Source organism: Hippocampus bargibanti, linkage group LG15 (genome assembly GCF_051943395.1).
Source record: "Hippocampus bargibanti isolate YZ-2025 linkage group LG15, ASM5194339v1, whole genome shotgun sequence".
Classification (NCBI taxonomy): Eukaryota; Metazoa; Chordata; class Actinopteri; order Syngnathiformes; family Syngnathidae; genus Hippocampus; species Hippocampus bargibanti.
In genome coordinates this window covers 7,382,334-7,407,250 of record NC_142748.1, presented here as the reverse complement: position 1 = coordinate 7,407,250, position 24,917 = coordinate 7,382,334, and the positions used below count along the sequence as shown (strand labels likewise).

General features: G+C 43.7%; 1 long non-coding RNA gene across 1 annotated transcript; it reads right to left on the bottom strand.

Annotated features, from left to right (window-relative positions):
* Positions 1 to 390: 390 nt before the first annotated feature.
* LOC148887435 (uncharacterized) lies at positions 391 to 18,812 on the bottom strand. Its single transcript, XR_016117694.1, has 4 exons — positions 18,625 to 18,812; positions 15,657 to 15,721; positions 15,472 to 15,562; positions 391 to 404 (listed from the first exon to the last, which is right to left on the bottom strand). It is a non-coding gene; the product is annotated as an uncharacterized LOC148887435 (long non-coding RNA).
* Between the last annotated feature and the right edge of the window lie 6,105 nt (positions 18,813 to 24,917).

Below are 24,917 nucleotides of genomic sequence, written 5' to 3'. Positions count from 1 at the left end.
CATGGGGCAAAAGGGATGGGTCCTACGCCATGTCTCTCTTAATACAAACATTTTGAAAACATCAGCGCTCTCAGACTCGGCGGCGTCTAAAAAACAAAACGCCACACACACTAGGCCTATGTCGGGGCCTGTTCCACGCAGGTGTGTGTGGCCTCCTCGGCGGCACACCGCTCGAGTTTGTCCATCATGTATGCATACGGCAGATTGACCACATTCTTTGAGGCGAAAACCAAACTGCGCATTCCGAAATAACTGCTCTGATCTTCGACGCTGGCTGGCACGTCATGTTTTACAAGTCAGACAGTTTTTTTTTCAGAGTTCTCATGCAGGATTTAGTAAAAAGACCTTACCTGGCTTTGCCCGGTGTTTGCTTCGGTGGGGGCCTCTCATGTCTGAATGAATACCTGAAACAAAAAAATAGAGTAAATTATGTTTTCAAAACAGTATTTGCAACCTCAACGTTGATCTCGTGAAAGAAATGTATTCAACTTGATGTCGGCCATCATGGACTATGACCGCCAAGTACATTGAATCAAAGTTGAACTCATTCACTGCCAGACGTGCAAAAATGTGTCCAAAATGTGTTTTTGTCATTGTCACTCGAATTCCAGGGCCCACAGAATATTGAGTTTTAGGACTACAGAAACATTCACTGCAGCGTAAGAAACCTGACACTCTCTTCTTTCATCAGAAAAAAAAGTTAATTCCTAAATTACATGGCTCTGGAGTTTTATGAGCTTGAAATGAAGGTGCCTGTCCAAAATACAATGCAATATTGGTTTATATAGCGCATGAACAAAAGCTGAAGCTGCAACAAAGCGCGAACATGGAAAAAAGGAAAATGCTGCCCCCTTGTGGAAGGGAAAACATGGTGAGCCCTTTAACTGCACCCAAGCATGAAAAAACAAAACCAGAACAAATTTGGCAATGGCGCTCTACGTCATATTTTCAACTCCCGAATAAATTTTTGAATGGCAGTGAATGAATGAATGATGTTCCACATCGATCCAATTAAAAGTAACGTAATACGGGACGGTTCGAAGTTATTCCACGCAAAAGCGACATTTCAGACCGAAGCTAGGTTGTTAAGCTTGTTTTTTAAACGATTCCTTTACATAATGACTGCCAGACAGCATCACCAATCGGTGTCAACTTTTAATTGATTAGTTTGGGGGGGAAGAGGAAAAAAAAGAACTTCTGGAACCAATTAGGCACAATAAGTCAATAAGCTTGAGCAATAATGAGACTACTCTTGTCGCTTGGTCTCGTGTGCTTCAAAATAGCGACAATTAGGGCAATTGCACGCCTTCCACTTTGGACGGCTGCTCGGGAGAGCACCCCGTTGCCAGTTTGGACTTTGGAGAGCAGGGCAAACGGCCGCGGATTTTTTGATACAGCGTCCAGGGCCCCCCCGCTGATGCACAGGACAGTAGTGCTAGTGTTTTTTGCGTTACTGTGCTTGCTGGAGTGTATCGGTACTAATAGCGTCGCCTCATGCATGCATACATGCATGCATCCTCCACATCTGGAACAAAGAATCCAGTCTGGGTGCACGCTGGGTGTTTACAGCACTTTTTTTATTCTTCACGCTCCTCACAAAATCTTGCCAAAGCACACATTCCGGTTTCACCAGCTCAACATGGCGGTGGGGGTAGATCTACTCTGTTTTTTTCCATTGTAAATCGTAGCCACAGAACCAGGGGAGGTGGGTAGAAAACATAAGATGGCACGCATCACTCCCAAGGAGGGAGGGGCGGGGGAACAGGCAAGAAGAACCGTGACTCCGAATCTCACCCGCTGTCAAGTTTATAAGTGGCAGAGGAAGTCATCATGATATCTGTGGGTTCATTATTGAGGATAAAAATATGATGTCATAATGCATGTCATAATAATAATAATAATAACGATTAAAAGAAGAAGTTCATGGCAATAATAGAATAGTATTGCATCACTTCGGAAGCTGGAAAAAAAAGAGCCATGTCCCATTACATCAAGAAAATGTCATTGTGCCGAAGTTAGCAAACCCGTTGACATTTCATAACAGTTTATTTGATACTTGCACACTTTAAGACTTTAATTCCGACTCCTTAAATACGTATTCGTATTATATTACAATGACATTTTGGATTGTAATTACAAGTGTAATCACTCCCCTCCATTCAAACTAATAAATTTTGAATTCCCCTTAGCATTCGAATCATAAAATGATGATGTGCAAAAATGTGTCCACTCCAGTGCCAGGGTTTTTGTCATCGTCACTTGAATTCCAGGACCCACCGAATATTAAGTTTTAGGACTACATAAAGATTCAATACAGGGTTAGAAACCTTAGACTCTCTTGTTTCATCAAAAAAAGAGTTAATTCCTAAATGATATGGGTCTGGAGTTATATTAGCTTGAAATGAAGGCGGCTGTCAAAAACACAATGCAATATTCGTTTATATAGCGCTTCAACAACAGCTGAAGCTGGACCAAAGCGCTAATATGGGAAAAGAGGGATATGCTACCCCCTTGTGGAAAAGAAAAAAACATTGCCAGAGGGAATGGCCAGAGCTTTATCAGCACCCAAGCATGAAAAAACTAAATCCCAAAAAAAATCGGGAATGGTGCTCTACGTCATATTTTCGTCATATTAAATATTAAAACAGTCCCATTAAGTAATCAAATAATGATCCATAACAGTTTAACAAGCTGCCGATAAATTTACTTGTTCAAGAGACATTTTCGGGCTTGGCGAGTTATTTTTACAAGCTGACAGATGGAGGTGGAAACAGCGACACAAGCGGACAATGATTTACCCTGAGGAGTCTCTCTCACACACACACACTCAGACAATCACAAAAACAATGAAACACGGCTACGGGTCCCACAAAAGGACCGGTTTGCCAGGTCCGAGGATTATCCTCCTGAAGTTACCCCTCCAGCCCCCTCCCCCCGGGTAACGTGAACCCACCTTTGTGATCCTACAGCCAACAATGTGCGAGATAAGCGTTGGTTTGAAATGCCAGAGGTGACCAGGATGACAAGCGGAGGTGGAAGGGGGACGGGGCATCTGTCTGGCCATCGGGACGAGGGTGGGGGCGGTTCTCGCTTTAAATGGGAGTTGGGGAAAAAATGTCAAAATGGAGAGAGATGGCGCTAATATGAAAATTGACTGACATGATGTTTTTGGCTGAGGGTTCTACAATCTGGGGGCGATGGTTGGATGATTATACACCTCGATTCTGCCGTGCAAAAGTCCCACGTGTCACTCAAGACAAACTGCAAGAGACAATTTTCATAAATAGCAAGAATTCATGTGATCAATATTTATGTCGAGTCAGTCAATGGCTCCTTTGGCAGTCAGTGTTATTCCAATGAAGTATTTTAATTTTTCCGGACGAGAGTTGTCCAATAAATTGGCTTAGTCAGGAACTACCGTTTGTCTAATATGTCGCGCTGAATGCCCGTTGGATTGGCATACATGCTAACATACAGTAAACGTTTGAAAGAAAAAAAATGGCTTCCAAGGTGTCACGGTCACGTCAACATTTCAATCAAGTCATATCTCCGTTCACAAGATCAAGATCACAAGCCTCGGTTCTGTCAAGTGTTAAGTTCCGCTGTAACATACAATGAGACACAAAGCCGGACCTCACGCCCGATCAGGTGACCCACTTTAAAGACGACACAAAAAAAGGGGGTGACCGCCATTTTAGGATTTGCTCACTTGACCCTGACGTCGTCATACAGCTTTTTGGTGCCGGTCTTCAACCTTGTCATATTAAAGAGTTTGTCACCGCAGGGCGATTTTAAAAGGATGCTGCCGGAATGTAATGACGAACCTTTCTTATACATGTCACATTTGCCTGTACGGATAAAAACATCACGCCAACTTTCTTGTCAAGGTGAGGAGCCACTTTTGTGAGAAAGGTGCAGCCTCCCGTCAGCTCGGAGGAGGGGGCAAGAATGATGGCCAGGAAGGAGCTACCTGAGGCAGAGATCAAAGTCAGACAGGATACATACGCTTGGGAATTTAACTCTTTCATCTCCAATCTTTTCTACACGAGTCACGACCCCTCACCTGTCTATCTGCTTGACCTCGCCATGATGAATGGCGAAGCCTACCGGGCTATGAAAAGGTGATTTTGGCATGTCGAGGAAAAAAACTGGAATAACTACACCTCGGCCAACGTTGAACAAGCCTAAACATGACTCATTTGAACAAACTGTCAACAACACTGCTCCACTCCAGCCCTGCTAGTGGCAGTAATGAGCATTACAAACTTGGTGTTGACGGATGCGTATGTGGAACTGTCGTGGCTTGGAAATAAAGAGGATTCACATGGGACAGGAGATGAGACACTGAATGGATCTTTTTGTCAGTGGATGCTACAGCTTTGTGTTTGCTTTTCACATTTAGCTTGTAGCAGACGTGCACAGTCCCTGATCCCTGATTTGATCCTCTCCTCTTTCATCTAGAACTGCTTCATATAACAAGGAGGGTGCAGGAAGTGCTTAAGATTGAACGACTGTCTGTGTCTTTTGTCACATTATTAATTTTTGTTATTTTGATTTCAAGATGGCGTCGCGAGAGTGGATGCCTTTACAGCAGCTCCTGTATTTTGTTTTTCGACTTCTTCCTTTCGTTTCCGCTTGCTTTCATCACTTTGCTGCTGTAATATGTGAATTTCTTCACCGCGAGACGAATAAAGGCTAATCCAATCCGTTACAATTCACGATTGATGATATAAAATTTAAAAAAAGCACTGATCACATTAGCGATTTCTCACAATGTTGATGTGTGTGATCTGAAGGTCACACTCCTGTGCCAATGTTCACACCGCATCGACAATATTCCTGGAGAGTCGCCAGTGTCTAATCACAGGTGAGCTATTTTTGGAATAGGCCGGAGGCCTCCCTGGTGGGTTGAACACCATCATTAGAATCAAGGGAGAAAAATTACATTTTCCCCCACCCGTCATTCTGAATACATTTTTACTAACAATAAACTATTGAGTAGAATTGCGGCCATTGTCTCACGCGTCAAGAAAAATAAGGCAAACCTCCAAACAAAGACAAAAAAAAAAACTTGATACTCCTCAGCGTGGGGTTTTCCTCACTGAGGAGTCTTAACAGTGGAGAGCTATTTGCATTCCAGCAGTGAGAGTGAGGACAATTAAGCCATTTCCCCTCCAATCTATCTCCCTCCAGCCAGGCAGCCATCCAGGCAACCCGGCACATCAATGGGAAGCGCAGCTGCTCGAACCCATGTGGGCCAGGCTGCGAGACGGAGGCGAGGAGAAGATTGGGGTTAAAACCCTCCTGGCCCTCAGATTGGCTCCATACCTGAGTCAAACTGCAGATGAATCAACAGCTGTTGCCCAAGCGAAGAAGGGGAAAAGAGAGCTACGAAATAGCGGTTACGTCGGGCCTGCTGTTTATTTTCCGAAGGTTTTGTACGCACCGTCATTTTGGATCACGTCAAGGGGGATTCATTTGAAGCAGAAGCGGTTTCAGTTTCCCACCATGGGTGCTCCAAACTAGCCACTCCAAAATCAATTAGCCAAATCGCATTTCACAAAAAGTCGCTCCGTTGTGCCTTCAAGCGGTCAGGCTCCTCGGGTGTCAAAGAGGCGCGAGAGGTAAACTCGGATTTAAACCCCTTAAAAAGCCACAGACATCCATTCACACCTGTGGAGGTCTAAAAGAGACAAACCTGGGTCCAAACGGCAGGTGCTCAAAACGTAATCACTAATCTCGCAGGCCTACAAGGGGATCGCATTCATTCATATCCGCCAATGGACAGAGTATCTCGAACTCGAAGAAACATTTTTGCAACGAGGACCTCCATCTACGCCTGCAGAGAGACCAGGCGATCAATCATTTACATGTGCAATTAGGAGCTGGTGTCAAAACAGAAACTGTACACGTGTGCTCCATGGGCTTACATCAGACTTGGAAAAGAGCAATTTAACCAGAGGAAAAAGGGACAACGCAGAGAGATATTTTTTGCAGCACACGGGGGAGACTAGCTTTTAAATCGAATGTGTCGTATAAGCGTGCTTAAAACTGATCCGCAGCCATACAAACATGTCCGCAAAGAATAACAATTAAGAGACTTGTCTGCGGAGATGAAAAGATGACTCAAACCGAGTTGTTTGTTCAAGCTTTGCAATCTTAAAAAGCCTCAGTGTTAAAAAAAATACATTTCCTAACGCGCTATCAAAATAGCAAGACAAAACAACGCGTGCCGAGTAAAGCTCCGCTGCGGACGGCGAACAAACAGCGCTACGCTTCATGAATACCCTCAAGCGCGCAGGTCAAGCCACTTTTGTTTCCCTCAAGTGGTTCAACGGCCTCCCGAGGCCGTGACAAAGCGTGACAGAGCAAAAACAAACACTCGATGATTGCTTTGAATACACTTGATGAAAAGGACAAAAGGATGCTATGAATTTTGGATTGGATTGGATTAGCCTTTATTAGTCTGGCATGTGGAGAAATTTACATTTCACAGCAGAAAAGTGATGACAGTAAGAGGATAGGAAAGGAAAGGAAGAAGTGGAAAAGAAAATTACAGGAGCATCTTGAAGTCAAAACAACAACAAAAAACTAAATAACGAATAATGTGACACAATACAAACGTACAAATCAATCTTAAACCCTTTCTGCACCATCTTTGTTGTATGAAGCAGTTCTTGATGAAAGAGGATCAAAGCGTCTTTTTCACCAATGGATCAGGAACTTCATGGTGAAACGTGCACGTCTGCTTCAAGCTAAATGTTGAAAGCAAACACCAAGCTGTAGCATCCATCGACGAAAAGAGACTGTCTCCCATCTTCTGCCCCACGTAAATCCGCTTCAATTCCAGGCAGCAGTAGTTCCACATATGCAACGGCGTTCTGCGCTGATGTTGCTTTCATCTCATTGTCGGCTCCTCAAGCCACGCGTCCATCCAGGCGCAAAATTTCAACGATTACGGGAGCAGTCGACATCTTGGCGGCATTAATGGCGGCTATGATTTATTCAGTTGACAACCGTAAACATTGGATTGATAGCACTTGTTTGTCTGCTGCTGCAGCTACGTAAAATTTAGGGTTGAACCTTGGTATTCCATTAGAAAGTTGCATCACATGGATCGGTCTTTATTTTAATTACATTTTCGATTATTATATATTAAATGATATTTTAACAACGACTCGCAATTTATTTCGTTTTTTGAAACAAAAACAACAATGCGCCACCACGTGATTATCCCTCTCTTTAAAATGACAAGTTCACGTGACATGGCGGCGTGGACGTCGAGGGGGATGCCTTTCCCGCAGTTTACAGGCGTGCTGCAAAACGGGCAAAGGGGAATGCAAAAATACCAGCGCCCAATAATCCACCTGTCGCTTGAGGGCGGATAGGTGTGGCGCGCCAAGCTTTAAGGAGGGGATGTGTGCAGGCCACCGTGACTTATGTGGACTCATCCAGCCGTCAGCTCAGCGCCCAGAGGGGGGGTTGAGTGGGTGTTTCAAGGAGCCTGTCCGGGGATGGGAGTTTAGAGTTTCTCTATGCAGAGTGGCTGACTGGCTTTGAAGAGGTAGCTCCGGTAATGAATTGGCGTATTGTCTCTCTTTCAAGGGAGAAGAAGAAGCCTCTGGGTGGGACAGCACATGAAAGGCTCCTATTTTATTACTTGTAGCATCAGTTTAGGTATGCAAGTGGACACAGTCGAGCACATTAAAAAAACACTTAAAAAGGGTTTAATATGGGACAAAAATCTATTAGTTGGATCGGCTAATACCTCAATGTATATTTAGACTGAGGCTACAATAAACCAATGCTAAATTGGTTGTTATGATTGAAAAACAAGATTAAAATCGGAGTTGAAGTAGGGTTGAAGATTGGAATTGAGCTGAGCGTGGGTGTCGCTTCGGGAAACGTGGGGAGTTCAATTGAGTTGAGCTGGGTGGAGTTGCGTTCCGACAGAGTCAAGTTCAGGTTGGGGTGAGTTGAATTGATCTCTAAAACAGTGCAAACTCAACTTGTGGATTATCATTTGTTTCATTATATTAAACGCTGTGTGTGCATAATGCAGATAATAAAGCCCTTCTAAAAAAGACTGCCCTATTTTACGCTGTATAAGGTGCCCTATAGTATAAGGCTAACCCCCAATGAATGGTGTATTTTTAAACGTTTTCAATATACAAGGCGCACCTTTAATGAATGAAAAAAAGAATTCAAAATATAATATATAAATAGATAAACGTTTTCCAAATATAAGGCACATTATAAGGCTGGGGTTACGCACGACTTCTTCTAAAGCAGAAAATGGAGTCACTTTACAGTCAGTCAGTACAGATTTTTTTTTTTTGATATTACTATGCACATAAGGCACACCTGTGTATAAGGCACCGGGTCAACTTTTGACGAAAATCAAGGCTTTTGGTTGCCCCTGATACACTGGAAAAAACGGTATCCGTTCTCATATACGGCATCTGTCAATATAAATTCGACAAATAAAAGAACCACATAAGTGGTGGGGTTGTTTAATCCTAAGCGCCAATTGTTAGAACGAAAACACGGACCGCTGCTTGTTTACGTAATTATCAGGTTTTAGCTTTTCTTGGAAAACACAGAGAATGCGCACACCAATTTGCAAAGCGACGCCAGGCATGTGCTGCAATCATTCACAACATGAACTCCCGAAACATACGGAGTAGACAACTCTTTCCTATGTAGTTGTAAGACATTTAAAAATTGAGTGGGTCACACTGAAAAGTAAATGACTGATTTTAAACCTGCAGCAAATCACTGAGGGATTAATGGCCACATCCCCTTTGAATACCCCCTAAGGGGTTGGGGTGGTATCACAAACCCCCCTCCTAGACCCCCGAGGCACTTCAACATAGTCTCCAGACTGTATGTGCTGGATCGCTTTCCGGTGAGAACGCTCACACTCTGCTGGTGCTTTTCTCCCTTCTGTTTCTCGCCAGCTGTGAACGCTGCTCAGTCAGCCAGCCGTAATGTTGTAATTGCAAGCGTTCTCTGTCGCTCGCCGGCCAAAATGCACGTATGGCGGCTTAGGCGGAAGGGGGGGGGATAAGAGCCCTGGCAAAATATAGGTGAATCTGAGATCATTTCCACACCTGTTGCTCTCACCTGGCTGGTGTTTTGGTGGACTCGATTTTTCTCTATCAGACTTTAAACAGCAACATGTCTGAGGCTTGCCACCATCCCCAGGTCGCAATTAGCCTTGATGACTCACCTGAGCGGAGCTTGTGTTCAAATAAACGGCTCTAATTTTTTTTTTTTTGCCAGAGAGGCAAAATAATTGATGTGAGGGGCCTGGAACCACAAAGCAATTACTGATCACTTATCTCTGCTTGTCAGGTATCGCGGAGTAGCTTTCAATAAAACAAGTGTAGGGGAAAACAAGAGCGCACCTTGAGGGATTTTGTTTCTGTCAGGGGGAAGAAGAAAAACGAAAGTGGATGCAGCTTGCCAAGAAACATGTTTTTTTTTTTCAATTAACTGTGCGATAACGATCATGGTAAGTCAATAATGAAGAATCAAAAGTCTATATTACCGTAATTTCCGAACTAAAGAGCGCACCTGATTATAATATACATTTCTAAAGAAAAAAAAACATTTTGTACATACATAAATCGCATCTGTCTATAAACCACATGTCTATAAAGAAAGATGGAAAAAGTTTTCAAAGTTTTAATAACGTACTTTAACTTGTCTTTCAAAACAGTGCCTGTTACACAGCAGCAACACAACAAGCATTATGGTAGTAATACAGACCTAACTGGGCTGGTGAAAAAAAAAACATGGTGGTAAAAGTGAGACACGGCAGTAACACAGCAGCAACACGTTAGCACACGCTAACAGGTCTGGTCAATACATCCGGTGTCCGACATGAGCAGCGTCGGCAGCGGTGTACTTCCTGTGGGCTTGTGATGAGATCACACGATAACGCATGGGCCGTTTTCCCCACAGCTGCCTCCTTTGGACAGCCACATTAACTTGGAACTCATTAGTCATAATCGGCTCCCTGAAGGCAAGCCTTGAATAACCCCCATCTAGCAAAGGCATTGCTTGACCCGTATACAAACAACAAAAACACACTTATCTAGGTTTGGAATGTCTTCCTGTATGGAAGCAGATTACAGATCTCACGGCTGAAAATTTGTTAAAAATACTGTTCTGCAAATTGGACAACGAAGGCTAGAAGGACTTAATAAACACAAACCGGTGCATAGATCTGCAGAAAGTCAGCAATGAGTAAGGACGACAGCAATAGGCCCGAGGAATTTGGCCACGCTTCACCGTGACAAGACAAACCGGGTAGCGATAGCGCCGTCGGAATGAGTGATCCCGCTCATTCCAAAAACATGTCACTTCTGAGCTGACTGTGTACAGGCTAGCACTTCAAACGCATCCATATTTCAGTGACAGCAGGCTCCGGGGTAAAACAACCCATTTACCTGTAATCTGTTTTAAAAGCCGCCTGGGAGGAGTGAGGCGGCTCGGCGGACGGCGACAAAGGGGAACCCTGCCTTAGGAGACTCTCGTCAAGAGTTGGGGAAAAATAGAAAGACGAAAGGTTACGCGTGAAGCTTCAATTGACCACAGCTTGACCCAGTTTGCTCTAGATACATCCCTCTGGGCAAATCACAACATTGTTTTGGTGTTGCGCGACCAAAATCAATAGAGATTTGGCATTTTCAATCATGACAGAAGGACTCTAAGAGCTGTTGACAAACTTGGACAACCTTCTGGTAAAAAAAAATAGCCAAGTGGAAAAACAACCTCTTCCTGTCCTATGGCATGTCATTAAAGAGAGTGCCGATGCTTATGTGAAACTGTCGCGGCTTGGGATTGAAGCGGATTTACGTCGGACAGGTGATTTGAGACAATCTCATTTTGTGCAGACGTGCACATTCCACTATGATTAATATATATATTCAGGGGTATTTTAGTTTATAAACTGAAGGCACAAAACAGCGAAATTTGCTCTGGGGGTCAGCGTCTATTGTTGCTGACATTGTAAAGTCCGCCTTCTTAAGGGCCACTTCCCCCACTCGCTCCTAAAAACTTCCGCTCTCTGAACGGACCTTCGGACTGCAAGGAATGCTGCAAAAAAATCCGACCAACAATGACCACAAAACATCAAGAACGCCAAACCGGATTGAGATACCTCCTCTGGACATTCAATGCCCTTGGATACCTGCCCTTCCAATTCAACCCGACCCCTTGCCCCCCTGCCATGCCAAGAATGCCGGAGGACAGCGACCTTTTCAACCAAGAGTCCCACCTTGGTTTCTCAGGAAGATTACCGGCGAGAAAGAGTACAAGAACCATGCGCGGTCGTCAATCCTGGGTGGAAAGTATCCCAGTGTTCTGGAGCGGGTTGGACCAGACATTAGGAATTAAGGAGAACACGTCTTGAATTTCACGCTGTGTTGCAACAACCTTGTGAGCTTTTTATCTTCCGCTGCTTTGGCTATCAATCAAAAATGTGAAACCAATTTCACAGCGGTTTTTTTATTACAAGACCTTCTATTGCGAAGAAGTCTCATTCAAGTTTTTTTTTTTCGTCAATGGCAGCAGACATGACAAAAACAAATGATGACGTACTGGGATTTATTTACAAAGTCCCATTGACTTCACCATTGCTGCTATTGTTGTTGGACTGTTGCCCAAAAGCGTTTCTGGAAGGCTCCTATGAGGCCAGAACTACAGTGGGGGGGGGGGCACTGTCAGGTGTGCTGGCCCCGCTTAGGTGCTCATCAGGTGGCCCACAACAGATGTCAAGGTGGCAACAGTGATCCACGACTGGGAACGGTGTGGTGGTGGTGGTGGGTGGGGGGGACCAAACACACACATATGTATGTTCCCAGGAGGTGTCAAGTGTGATTCACGGCTGGTGAGGCGCCGACATAAGAGAAATTCTTCTTGGCACATATCACTTTCCTCATTTGCTTTTCGCGAGGTGCAAAATATGCAGAGGTGGAAGAAGAGTGGCCACCACGACGTGGGGGCCAATTGGTGCACCTTTCATTTAAGCAATTGACAAAAGCTAGCATGTAACAGTCAAATATCAAACAAGTTAGTCAAAATGGTGGCGGTGGGGGGGATTACATCCGATTTTAGACATGCCTGAAAACATGTCGGAGACAAAGAGACTTGCCAACACAAGCCGCCACTGGGTGAGGGGCGGTGCAATCGACGGCGACATGTTGTCTGCTGCCGCGTTACGCCTTCTATTTGCACAGAAAATATGGAAATTCAGCAGGTTTATAGAAGAAAAAAAAATGATTCAATGGCAAAAAAAAGTCTTCCACTCAAAACCAGGGCTGTAAAATCTACTATACAGCTGCCTGGCACACTAAAGGATGACCTCAACCAAATAAAATTATTACAGGGGTAGAAGACATGGAGAATAGACAAACAACAGCAAAAAGGGATTAAAAAAAGCTCCCAAGACACTCTAGAAATTAACATCTCGTCAACAGCTGGGTGTTACCTCAGCAGACAAAGAAAAAAAAATGTCTTTCCTCAATTACGTCTATCACAAAGCAGAACGTTTGAAATCCCAGCATTGGGATAAAAGCTTAATCCAAGGGAGCTCAGTGCTGATAACCAAAGTTAGCAACCATTACCGCAAAGCGTTGCCAGATGCTTCCACAGCGCAACTAGTGCTCGATACTATCTCGGCCTTTGAAGCCTTTGTATAAACAAACACGGGTTAGACATATATGGAATATGAATCATTCAGATTAATATTCAAAGCGAATGAGCGCGACATGGTTTCTGTTGCACAAAATGGAGTTATAGCCGAAGGGCAAAAATAAAAAAAATAGAAAGAAAAAAGGTGCAACGAGGTCGTAAAAAGCCCCCAGCTCCTTACATTGGCAAGGTGCCATTAACATAAATGAAACGCTGAAGTTGCAAAGCCCACCTGCGCACTGCATGCAACCATCGTAAAGCATCCTATCTCGACTTACTACGGGGTTGACGAGAGACTTAATGTCGGAGAAAAACAAACAGTTGCGCATATTTACTTGGAGTTACGCCCGTTAACGGCAAGACTCTTTCGAACTCATTTTCCACAGAATGACAAAAAAGACCGGAGGGAACGTAGCGGCCGTTCGATTTTTTTTTGTATTTTAAAGTGAGAACGCAGGACAGTGTTTTTGAACTTCTGCCAGATTGTCAAGATCAGTGGTGTTAAACTCATATTTGTCGCGGGCCAGATCGGTTACGTTACGGTTTCCCCCTGAGGGCCGTTATGAATTTTGGGAAACCATATTAATAATTTCATCATCTCCACATATTATATACAAGTAAAAATTATTACTGTTTTTGTGGTTTACATAGGACAATTTGACATTTTGGTTCAGACTTTAACTAGCATCATGGAATTTCACAAGTTAGATTTGCTTCGGCGGGGCGAATAAAATTATGTGGCGGGCCGGATTTGGGCCTTGACTTTTACACCTGTGCTCAAAGTGAAGGATTTTATGCGGCTTTTGGATCAAAGTTATACAAAAAAATTCAAATTTAACATTGAAAACGTTAAAATTAGCAAACAAAGTGATTTTTTTTTAATCGTCCCTAAACTCATCACTCACTCATTAACTATCAAATCAGAGAAGAAGCAAAACGTATTGCTTTCTTTTTCTCCCCATGATTCATTTGTGCAGGAAGTTGCAGTTTTGAGGCACGATGGAAATTTAATCCATCAGGGAAGATCGAGGCGGGTGGGCCTGCGATGTCTGATACTGGCCAGACGCCTCGGTGACAGCCCCCGGGCCGCAGCGCCGATGCATGTGTTACCTGGCAACGTAGGCTGAAAGAAGGCTGAGCCATGAAAGTTGATGGAAAAATATTAAAAAAGGAAAAACTGAACCAATCCACGTATGTTGGGGGCAAAAAATGAGGTTGAGAGCGCCGAGAATTGATGAATATTCCGCATACAACATTGAAGAAGACACAGATACAAATTAATAAATGATATCACTTGATTATCAAACGGATGTTTTTTTCCTCCTTGATGCTCGGCACCTAACGGCTCCGTAATGGTCAGATCAAATGTCGGTGGCAGCAAACAGAAGCATGCGCTCTCTTTGTGCTAATCCACACAAGCGGCTTCCTACTCCAATCAAACCTTTTGTAAACTTCACAACTTGGGGGCCGCAGACACCTTGACTGCTTTATTTCAAACCTCCTTAAGACCACAAATAGGCCTAAATCGACCCAATTACTTTGTGCCTCTTTAAATACTTGCACAGCGTATACTGATCCTTTCCAGCAACAGGGCTGCGTGATAACGTGCTCTTCTTAACTTGATTTCCGCATGCGAGATGCCATCCAACGGCTTGAATGTTTATTGAAGGCATTTTAAAGTGTTGCGCATCAAATTCTAATGGCAAAATGACGCTAAATAAATGCTAAACGACATCCTTCAAAGTTAAACACAACCAAACTATGCTTCAGCTGTGATTTCCGATAAGTAGAGCACCAATGCGTATGTGGAACTGTTGCGGCTTGGAATTGAAGCGGATTAACTGTACGTGGGACAATTTTGATCATATCCTCTTTCATCTAGAACTGCTTTATATGACAAATAAGGTGCAGAAAGTGCTTAAGGTTGAATGAGTGTTTGTGTCGGATAGCAGTCAGAGTGAAACTTTTTGTCGATTCTTCTCCGGGAAACTCAACACTTGGCCGATCGCGGCCCGCAATGGTAATAATGCACACTTTGTACAAAGTGCCATCCTGGCGCGGCAGTGACAGACAGTGAAGGTGACAGACGAGACTGCGCTCTTTGAGTGGGCCGACATATGGGAGCAATCAGCAAAAGTGGGGGTCTGCCGGCCCAACGGTAATTAGCACGCGGCCTCATGTTCATGTTTCTTATAATAGCTCAACACAGCCCGGTGCGGACTAAAAATAAACAGGGCAATTTGGGTGGGGGGGGGGCGGCGAGGAAGGTCATCATTTCAGGGGTGTGACCTTTGAACTGGGGTCAGAACCCATAGAGAGATGTCCATGTGGACCACCTGTGCCCCTCTGGCTTGCTGGGGAAAGGAGCCATGTCGTGTTTATGTTAGGGGTCAGGCGTAGAGTTAAGACGCTTGTTGGCTAAACTGGACGTGTGAGTAAACATTGTCTATTTATATCGGGAGGGGGGCAAAAAGTGGGATGAGTTTTAGATGCAACAGTGGTACCAGCTCGTTTTGCTCCTGGCAGAGGTTCACGTGAAGTAGATACGATCAATACAAATGGGATTTGAGAACAGACGGAAATCGGTGATAATGAAGCTGAATGTAACGATTTAATAACGGGTGGCCTTCTCTATCCCGAAAAAAAGAGCAAATTTGTTGAGTAACGTAATACAACGAGGCACTCTAAGGGAATCAAAAGACATTTGGAGGTTTTTTTTTTCTTTTCAGGTAAGTTGTTGAGACTTTCGGAAAAATCCCCTCCCCTTACCTCAATCTGATTGAGTCCATGTTTGAGCTTCACCATGAATCTGACGTCTCTGGCGAGATGTTCGGCGCAGATGTTCGCCTCAGATTCCCGCCTAGACGAGAAAAAAACAACAACTTTTCCCACCTGGCAAATCTCAAAACACAACTTGGCACCCAAAGAAGCGGCAAAGGTTGTCCCGCACTGACCTTTCAACCTCTTGTGATGTCGATGAACCTCCCGTCTAATTAAACGATGGACGCGTCCCTCGGAACTGTCAAGACGCAAAGACAAATGAATCTATTAGATTATTTTTTTTGCTTAATGGCAAGCAGAGAAGCCCAAAAATGTTTCTATTACTGGAAGTCATTTGTGTGTGAAGCTTGTTTTTCTTCTTGCTGTTGTTTGGTGCCTGAGTGGCTCCAAAAAAACAGCAGCTCAAAACCCACAGTTCCTCCGAGCTGACTCAAATATGATCGAGTGTGAGCAGAGCTGGCGAGCCGCAATGACAAGGAATCATTCCGTGTTGCTTTGCATATGAGGCGGATTAATGGCGATCTGTTGGGATCTCGCCGGGCCAAAAGAAACAGCGCGAGCAAGCCGCACATCCACAGGGCCGGCTATTTTTAAACCCACATTTGGCCTCGGAGCTGCGTGCCTACCACAGTAAAGGCGACGCGATCCATCATGGAAGCCAAGCACACAAAGACAATGTAAAAGGATGGAACCTCAAAAGAAAACAACAAGGCCAAACGCTGTATTTTTACTTTCCAGTTCTTGCCTTGCAAAAGTTGAACTGACTGAGATGTGACAGTCTGGATCCAGGTTTTAAGGTGCTATATCCAGGACCTTCTTGAAGCTTCACTTTGACCAGGTCAGTGAACTAGACCCCACCCCCTTGACCGCCTGAGAGAAGAAAGACCCCCGCGCCGCTTGCAAAGTGTTTGTTCTTACCGTCGGCCTTCAATTGAGGATAATTGTCTCTTTTAGATCTCAAGAGCCTGTGATCTACCATCCATTGAGCTCAAAAGGAGGTTATGTTTCACCTTAGGAAGGGGGGCAATATTTGGGGGGGGTTCAACAAGGGCCGCCTTGACACTGTCGTAAGCGTGGCGTCAATATCAAAAGCGAGATACGAGATTCTTTAGACCGTGGTGTCAAAGTCAAGGCCCGGGGGCCAAATCCGGACTGCCACATTATTTTTTTCGGCCCGTGAAAGCAAATCAAATTCGTGAAATTCCATGATGCTTGCTAAAATCCTAACCAAAATGTCATATTTTTGGATGTAAACCACAATAACAGTCATTATTCTTGACTTCAGATTTGAAAACTAGTTCTTCATTATTTAGTTGTGCACTCTATGTGTAATATGTGGAGGGGATTAAACATTCTAATGGCTTCCCCAAATTCATAACGGTCTTCGAGAGGAAACCATAACTACAATGTGGCCCGTGGCAAAAAATGACTAACACCCCTGCTTTAGACAAATCATTGTCTCAGGTTCAGTACCGAAAAATATCTTCACTGTTGGGATGTGCAACACCCCTCCCCCCACCCTTACTTTGCTCCCCGTGGTATTCATCCTCCCGCCGGAAGGTTTTTCTCTCCCTCACGTGCAACCAAAATGCATCGTAAGCATTTTGGCTCTGGTTTGCACTTCATAGCTGCCGCTTCCTGCCTTTGCGTGATGCACCTGCACAGCTGCTGGGAGCACACCCGAAACACATTAAAAGCTCCTGAAAGCATCCACAATTGAGAACATTTGCATAAGGTGAGGTCGCCACCGCAAAAATTGCGAACCGGCAACAGGGCTGGGAAGCCATGATGTACGATGACTTCGTGAATGCGCTTCAATACATTTCTGACGTGCAGTCGTGCATTCAAAAACAAGTTCAATTTGTTTTGTGATCATGACGTCTGTGGAAAAACAACTTGATACAGCAAATGATAATTCTCCATTCAAATAAATGGTGAACGCCAATCATCCATTTTGGGCTCCCTGCAACAACAACAAAACTTTTTAAAAAGGAGAAAATGGAACTCTATATTCATGGAAAACGCTTGCTGTAATAATTATTAGAATGTTAAATAAAAGTGTGTGCCTTACTTATTGATACCAACTCCTTCTCGTGCGTGCAAAGAACAAAGAACAGGATTGTTTTTCGCTGGGGATAAACAATGGCAGTACTAAAGTGCCACTGTATGTCCGACTTTCCTTCAGCGTTTTGCCACTTTGACTCACTAGATTTTGAAAATTGCTCGCACCCCGTTACACTTTTATTTTTTCAAACCTCCACCGATGACTGCGTAACGTCAACATGGGTTAAGATCTCGATTGACTGATGGAATTCATAAGACGGACCGTAAAACCGCGACAGATGGAGGGACGGTGGCCTAATTTAAGAGAAGTGTTTGATGTGAAGCGCTCCAGGAAGGATTTGTGGCTAATACGCTGTGTGTCTTGTGGCCGCCTAAAAACCACAAACTTCTGACATTTATGAAGTTTTGGGGGAAGGGAAAGGTGTATTATTTTTCCTGGCATTAGGAGCTGGTTTCTTTTTTTTTTTTTTTAGACTGCTCTTTAACTCAATCACTGGCAGACAAAAATGTGTCCATTCCAGTGCCAGGGTTTTTGTCATTGACTCTTGAATATGGGTCGGGAGTTATATGAGCTTGAAAATAGGGTGTCCGTTCAAAATACAATGCAATACATAAATATTGGTTTATATAGCGCATTAACAACAGCTGAAGCTGGAATAAAGCGCTAACATGGACAAAATGAAAATGCTGCCCACTTGTGGAAAAGAAAAAAAAACATTGCCAGTGGCCATAGCCAGTGCTTTATCGGCACTCAAGCATGAAATATTTTTTTTTCCTGACTAAATTCGTGAATGGCAGTGAATGAGTTAAGAAAGTTGCGGGAAGACGTTAGAGCAGCATTTCAAATTGTCAAAAAAAAGATAATAGATCGATAATTGACAATAAAAATTCTGTATTTCCACTGGAAACGAATAAATAGAATCGGGACTTGAACAAAAAATATATAAATGTATTTATAAATATATTCTTTCTTCTGATTAAATGGCGAGTGTGTTTTTTGCCAGTGAAATGCTGTATGTTGACTCACTGACTCACACACGGCAACTTTGCAACACCCCGCTCCCTCCCCATTCCTACCATTTGGGCAAGCTCTCCATCACACTCGCTTCCTGGCTGCTGGTTCAGCGCCTCATGTGGGAACAATGTGTGCGCGGCGCTGCGGCAGAGGAGACAGCCGTCAGTCCGTAAAAAAAAAAAAGAGGAAGCTGTGCTGTTTACCCCAAAGGAATAAGGAGAGTGTTTATCCTGACTTGCCGACTTTGATCTTTTCCTGTTAATCACTTCCTGCAGCGCTATATGCAGAACTACAGCGAGAGGCCAAGCTACCATCTTGGGTTCTTATTGCAGAAGGAGGCAAAGAAATGTCGGATTTCCCCCATTCATGACACATTGATGGCTCTTTCAGAACAGACTATGTAAAATTCTGCATCCTCGGGCTTCTATTTGACACAATGTGGGATTCCAAGAACAGCAAGCACAGACCGCCCTTGATTGGGTGAGGTCCCAAAACGCATGACCACACTGCTTTGGCACGACTGTGACATTTCAATCGGGCCCGTTTCAGTTGTCTGAAACAAACCACTATCGTAAGTGGCACGACGTCCTCTTTTAGGATAGATTTACAGGCAACATACACATTAGGGATTTGTGAAGTGTCATTTAAGAATTGCATTTTGGTGCAAGTTTTCATTACACGAATGCACAATGCACTGCGATGCACTATTTTTTTTATTGACAGTTTTAAGGATTTACTATATTACAATAAAGTGTTTAGTGATAAAACTGTGTACAATTTTACAATGGATTACAATTATTTAGTCAAACAAGACAGTCTCTCACTCTCGAGGACTTGCACACTCCAAGAATCAAGACAAGAGCATGGAAAGTACCTACTGGACCCTCCGCATACTTTGCACATTGTCTCGCAATTGGTCGAGAGGTCTCACTTAGATTAATGAATTAGATTAGATTAGAATTATTATTAGTGTGCTCCATACTTATTTGTCATGCCTTTTTTATGATGATACTAGTGCAGCATCTTCAACTGGAGACAAATTCCTTGTGTGTTCATACTTGGCCAATAAAGATGATTCTGATTCTGACAGTGTCTGACCTCTGACTTAACACCAAAGTTGTGTTTGTCTACATTTGAGCCTCATGAATTATTAGCCAGTCAATGTCGTGCGGCCTGACAGTAACTTTCTTGCAAATTTGTCGAGACTGGCGGGTGGTGCATCTTTCTATTCCGACATTGAGCAACGAACGCCCTCCCTCTAAGGGTCCTTTGGTTTACGGCTTTGTTTTTGTACAAGTTGGCAAGCCAGAAAGTGAACATCGCGCCACTCAAATTAATCAATGCAATACACGTTGAGAGGACACTTGATTAGGTACACATGCACAACAAAAGGGTCCCAGCGTGGGTTTTCAAGATTCTCCCATGACAAAGACAGCACCCCGCTTAGATGGAGATTCATTTAAAACATTTTTATGACAGTGGCTAACCTGCTGAATTTCGGATTATCATTGTGGTTACGGATGGTGGCCCAATTTGATCCCGCCCTTATGCGGCCTGAGCAGTCTCTGTTCTACCAGTAACCCTGAGCAATCCACATCAATCTTCACCCAACCTGGCATGGAATCAAGAACATACAACAGAATAACCCAAAAAGTAGTTTATTTTTATTCACTTGAATAACTTATCGTCGTGATTATAATACCTGTATACTAAGCAAAGTCTCGTGCCGGGGTTTGTTTTTTTACGCGGCCTTTAAAAACTTTCTGCGGGATTAAAAGTGTCTTGATGCACACAACACACTGCTATTTCCCTCCGGGCAGGAGAGGAGGAACCTTTCCACTCTCGGCTCTAACACTCCGTGCTAGTCACGCAAGCCTCATCATCAAAAACACACCGCGATGCACACGTACACGCGGACGAAACCTCGCACTGGAACACAATGAGTCAGCGTTGCAATGGTGAAGTCTCATATTGTGTAACGTTGAATTTGGTGTTTTATGTGGCTTTTGAAATGCTAACCACATGTTACGGTTACATCGACGTGGGCGACTTAGCGTTTGTTACGTTGCCCTGCAGCCGATCGACTTTATTTTAACTCATTCACTGCCAGATGATGTGCAAAAATATGTCCACTCCTGCGCAGGGTATTTGTCATTTTCACTCGGATTGCAGGACACACAGAATATTGAGTTTTAGGACTACATAATCATTCAGTACAGCGCTAAAAACTGTAGACTCTTTTCTTTCATCAGAAAAAAAGAGTTAATTCCTAAATTACATTGGTCTGGAGTTGTATGAGCTTGAAATGAGGGCGCCTGTCCAAAATACAATGCAATACATACATATTGGTTTATATAGCGCTTTAACAACAGCTGAAGCTGGAACAAAGCGCTAACATGGAAAGAAGGGAAATGCTGCCCCCTTGTGGGAAAGAAAAAAACCATTGACAGAGGGAAAAGCCAGCGCTTTATTGGCACCCAAGCAAAGAAAAACAAAACCCGAACTAATTTGGGAATGGCGCTCTATGTCATATTTTCAATTACCGAATACATTTGTGAATGGCAGTGAATGTTAACATTGAAGAGCAGAGACGGCAATAGGAACATATCTAAAGCACCGGCAAAATGTCAGAACTAAAATAACCGCTAAATCATGGGCGGATGGTTATGAGAATAAAGACTTTTTTCCCCTCAAGAAGAAAATGTTATGATAAGAAGAATAACTTCAAATTTTCCAAATGTGGAAATTCAGACGAAGATTTCGCAAGGCCTGACCCATAGTTAGAACTGAAACAATCCCCAAGTGAGTACTGACGTGTAGCTGCTGGATTCTGTCACATGATGTCACAAAAAGATTCCGAGTCGTATATTCGAAGGAATCTATATCATTACCGGTCTGAAGTCATCTGTTGTTTATTGAAAAGACATTCTACTGCCATATCAAAGCGTTGTGGGTGGAACAGTGGTGTCGTCTTGGCATTTTCTCCACATGTTGTCTCTCTTTTATTTGCCTTTCCCTAAAGTAGTAGATGTCACTTCTCATGCTAACTGCCGTTACTGAGAATGCGAGATGCTAAATTAATCTTAAATCCATTCAGAGATTTTTTTTTTCTAGAAAGAAGACAAAGGGGGAAAAAACATGTTTCCTTAATTTTGGAGTGAATGATTAGGGCAAGTAGCTCCGAGCATGCAGGATTTGATGCATTCAGAGCAATGGAGGAGTGGGAGTGAACAAAGAGGGGCGGGAGGCCTTGGGGGGGCACCCTGCTGCTTCCCAATCCCAGAGACAATGTGACAGGTGGCGGGGCCTGGCCCATTTGGGTGTTCCAGGCTGAGCCTCGGGGACGAGCTTCACCTGTTACGCTCATGCCGGGACAGGTAAGACCCTCGCCACATCCCCCCATCCCAACGGCCGCCGCCGCCACCCAGTCCCCAGCACCCTACAATTCTTTTATTCCTTCCTGGAGTTCAGTCTGTCCTGTTCACCCCCCCCCCCCCAAGTATACTTCACAACTCAAGCGCGGATGTGTGGCAGTTTAAAGATTCCCATCTGTTGTCCTTGAATCGGTGCCGGGGAAGAAGAAGGGAATGCCAGGAAGTGGAATGGTTGAGCTTTCTTCCATGATCGTGGCACAGAAAGCCGTCGTTGATATTTGTGTTGGAGTAAAAAAGGGAAATATTTAGTTGTTGGAATATCAAAAACTTGAATTCAATCATTTCTGGGTTGTGTCCGTTCATCATTGTTGCACATGTCCCATAAAAATAGTGACGACAGCAAGATGGAGTCAGTTACTGTCTGGTAGTTGAGAGAAAAGCTTTCACATGCTTCCGAGTGTCAAAAAACAAAAACCTTTTAGTTTATAATTCACTCAATCAGTTTGAACTTGGTAATATGCGTAAGTAATTTATGAATGTAGATGTTTTTGTTTCATCACTCAGTGTTTTGCCACATTTCTTGAGCCAAGGTTCATGACAGGAGAAAAACTTAAAGGCACACCACGAAACAAAAATGTCACATTCAATGCAGCGTAAGAAGCCTTACACTTTCTTCTTTCATCAGAAAAAAAATTATTAATTCCTAAACTATATGGGTCTGGAGTTATATGAGCTTGAAATGAGGGCGGCTGTCCAAAATACAATGCAATATTGGTTTACATAGCACTTGAACAACAGCTGAAGCTGGAACAAAGCGCTAACATGGAAAAAGGTGAGATGCTGCCCCCTTGTGGAAGGGAAAAACATTGCTAGAGGCCATGGCCAGCGCTTTATCGGCACCCAAGCATGAAAAAACAAAACCCAAACAAATTCGGGAATGGTAGTCTACGTCATATTTTCAATTCCCGAATAAATTCATGAATGGCAGTGAAGGACTTAAAAAGTGACCAAGACAAATGTAGCAACTTTTTCCCTCACTGATGTGGCCTACAAACTACAAAACTTTTTCTTTTTAATGTTTGAAAAGAGGAATAATCGTACACACACCTGCCACCATTTAAAGTGCCTCTGAATAACCCCACATAAATTACAGATGTTCTAGTAGATTGTTTTGTTTTGATTTTGTTTTTGCTTTCTAGCGGAAGCCTCAAAGTCTTGTTTTAACACCAGCTGCTATTTGGAACCCGTTTTCTGTTTCTCACTTTCTTTGAAATTTCGACTCAGCAAATGAAAGTATCTCTCAGTGTTTCATTTCAGTCACAAACCTTATTTTACATTTTGATAGCTTGAGGTTGCCAACGACGGATTTTTCAGATGTAATAAAATAAGACAGAGGCGATATTTGTTCCCAAATGGATCCGGAAAAAAAATATCAATAAAATGTTTAGCAAATAAACCGAGGATAAATACAAAAAAAAATAATTCCCACATTATCATGCGGTAGGTGCTTAATCAAGATGTCCCGTCAGTTTCGGCGGGCTCCCTTTTCTGGAGGAGTCATGGAAGTGGTGGCCTGGTGCCAGTAAACACAAGCGCTTTTGTTTGTGGGAAACGTCCTCAGGTGCTGTTGACCCCTGACCTCTCAGCCTGCAGGTTGAACAAAGGGCCATTAAGGAGAGCAGGGGCATGTCTCCATTCCAGAATAACTGAAAGACTGACTCGGAGACTGGCGGAAAAATGTGTAAAAAGGAACAGAGCGTCAACATATGGAAGACGTCCAACCAAATAATTAGGCAGTTGTCCCACAAAAAAACCAAACGGGGACACTTCAAAAATCATGTAAAACAGAGCAGGCTTATTCGGTCCCAGATTTGGATCATCTATCAATCGGCTGGCCTTTCAGGAGAGACATCCAACATCAAACAAGCGCTGACAGCCGTCATCGACACTAGGGAATCCAGAGCAGCTCACTTCATCATTTGATCAGGGAAACGAAGTTCGGCCCTAGAAGTAGCCCCCTTGTTCGCCCTGTCGCCAGCAAAACAAAGTAGAGACAGCGGCATGTCCTCTGGGCTATTGCTGGTGACAGCTACGTCCTTTCGGACTTTTCAGCGGCGCACAATGCTCTCAGTCTCTCGCAAAGCCTCGGTGGGACAATGGTGTCATTCAGATCGGAAAGATTGTGTTGTGCGGGCATCCTGCGTGTTGCCTGTCTTTACACCTCAAACTGACAGGTGGTTGATGCCTTTGGCTGTTTTTTCCCTCTCCCTGATGAAAAAAATGGCAAAAGTTTGCTGTTTCGCCCTACCACAAGACAAGGATGCCAAGTGGTAGCTTCAAGTTGCTCCATCCTGTGTGGAAATATTTTGCTGTGTCTGCATGGAGGTTTGTTTGTCCCCTTCTACTCAATGTCTCTCTGTGCTGGCTCAAGACTGCCCCCTAGTGATACACCCTGGAAGAATTAACAGTCTTCGAGTTACTATATACATCATCACTTTAATGTCCCCAAAAAGTGGGAGAGAGGAGAGAAACATGGCAAGAGTTTTGATTCTGCCCTGTGTTCTGAATGGAAGTAGGAGGAGAGGGGGGGAAGTCTCAAAATGTGTTGTGATCGTTCACAAATAACACGGGTGAAGGTTCCAGAAAAGTTCCTACTCCGATCTTCAAACACATTCCTCAGCGGTGACTGTCTGTTAGGCCTGTGTTCCAGCTATGATGTACATGAACAGAATAGGCCGGCGCTGGCATTACAAAGTAGCTCAGCAAGTTTCTTTTTCTGCAATGTGCAGTCAAGGCAATTATCCCCAAACGCAAGCGGTGACAATTTGCCAATTGCCGTTTCCTTGAATGTCTCGGCGAAGAAAATGTTTGCAGGCTGAAGTTGGATGCAGAACACGCGTTAGTGATAAAAACAAACGACAATGTTCACTTAATGACGTGAATGAGGGAAGACGGGCGGTCATTTAAAGACTTTTGATGCT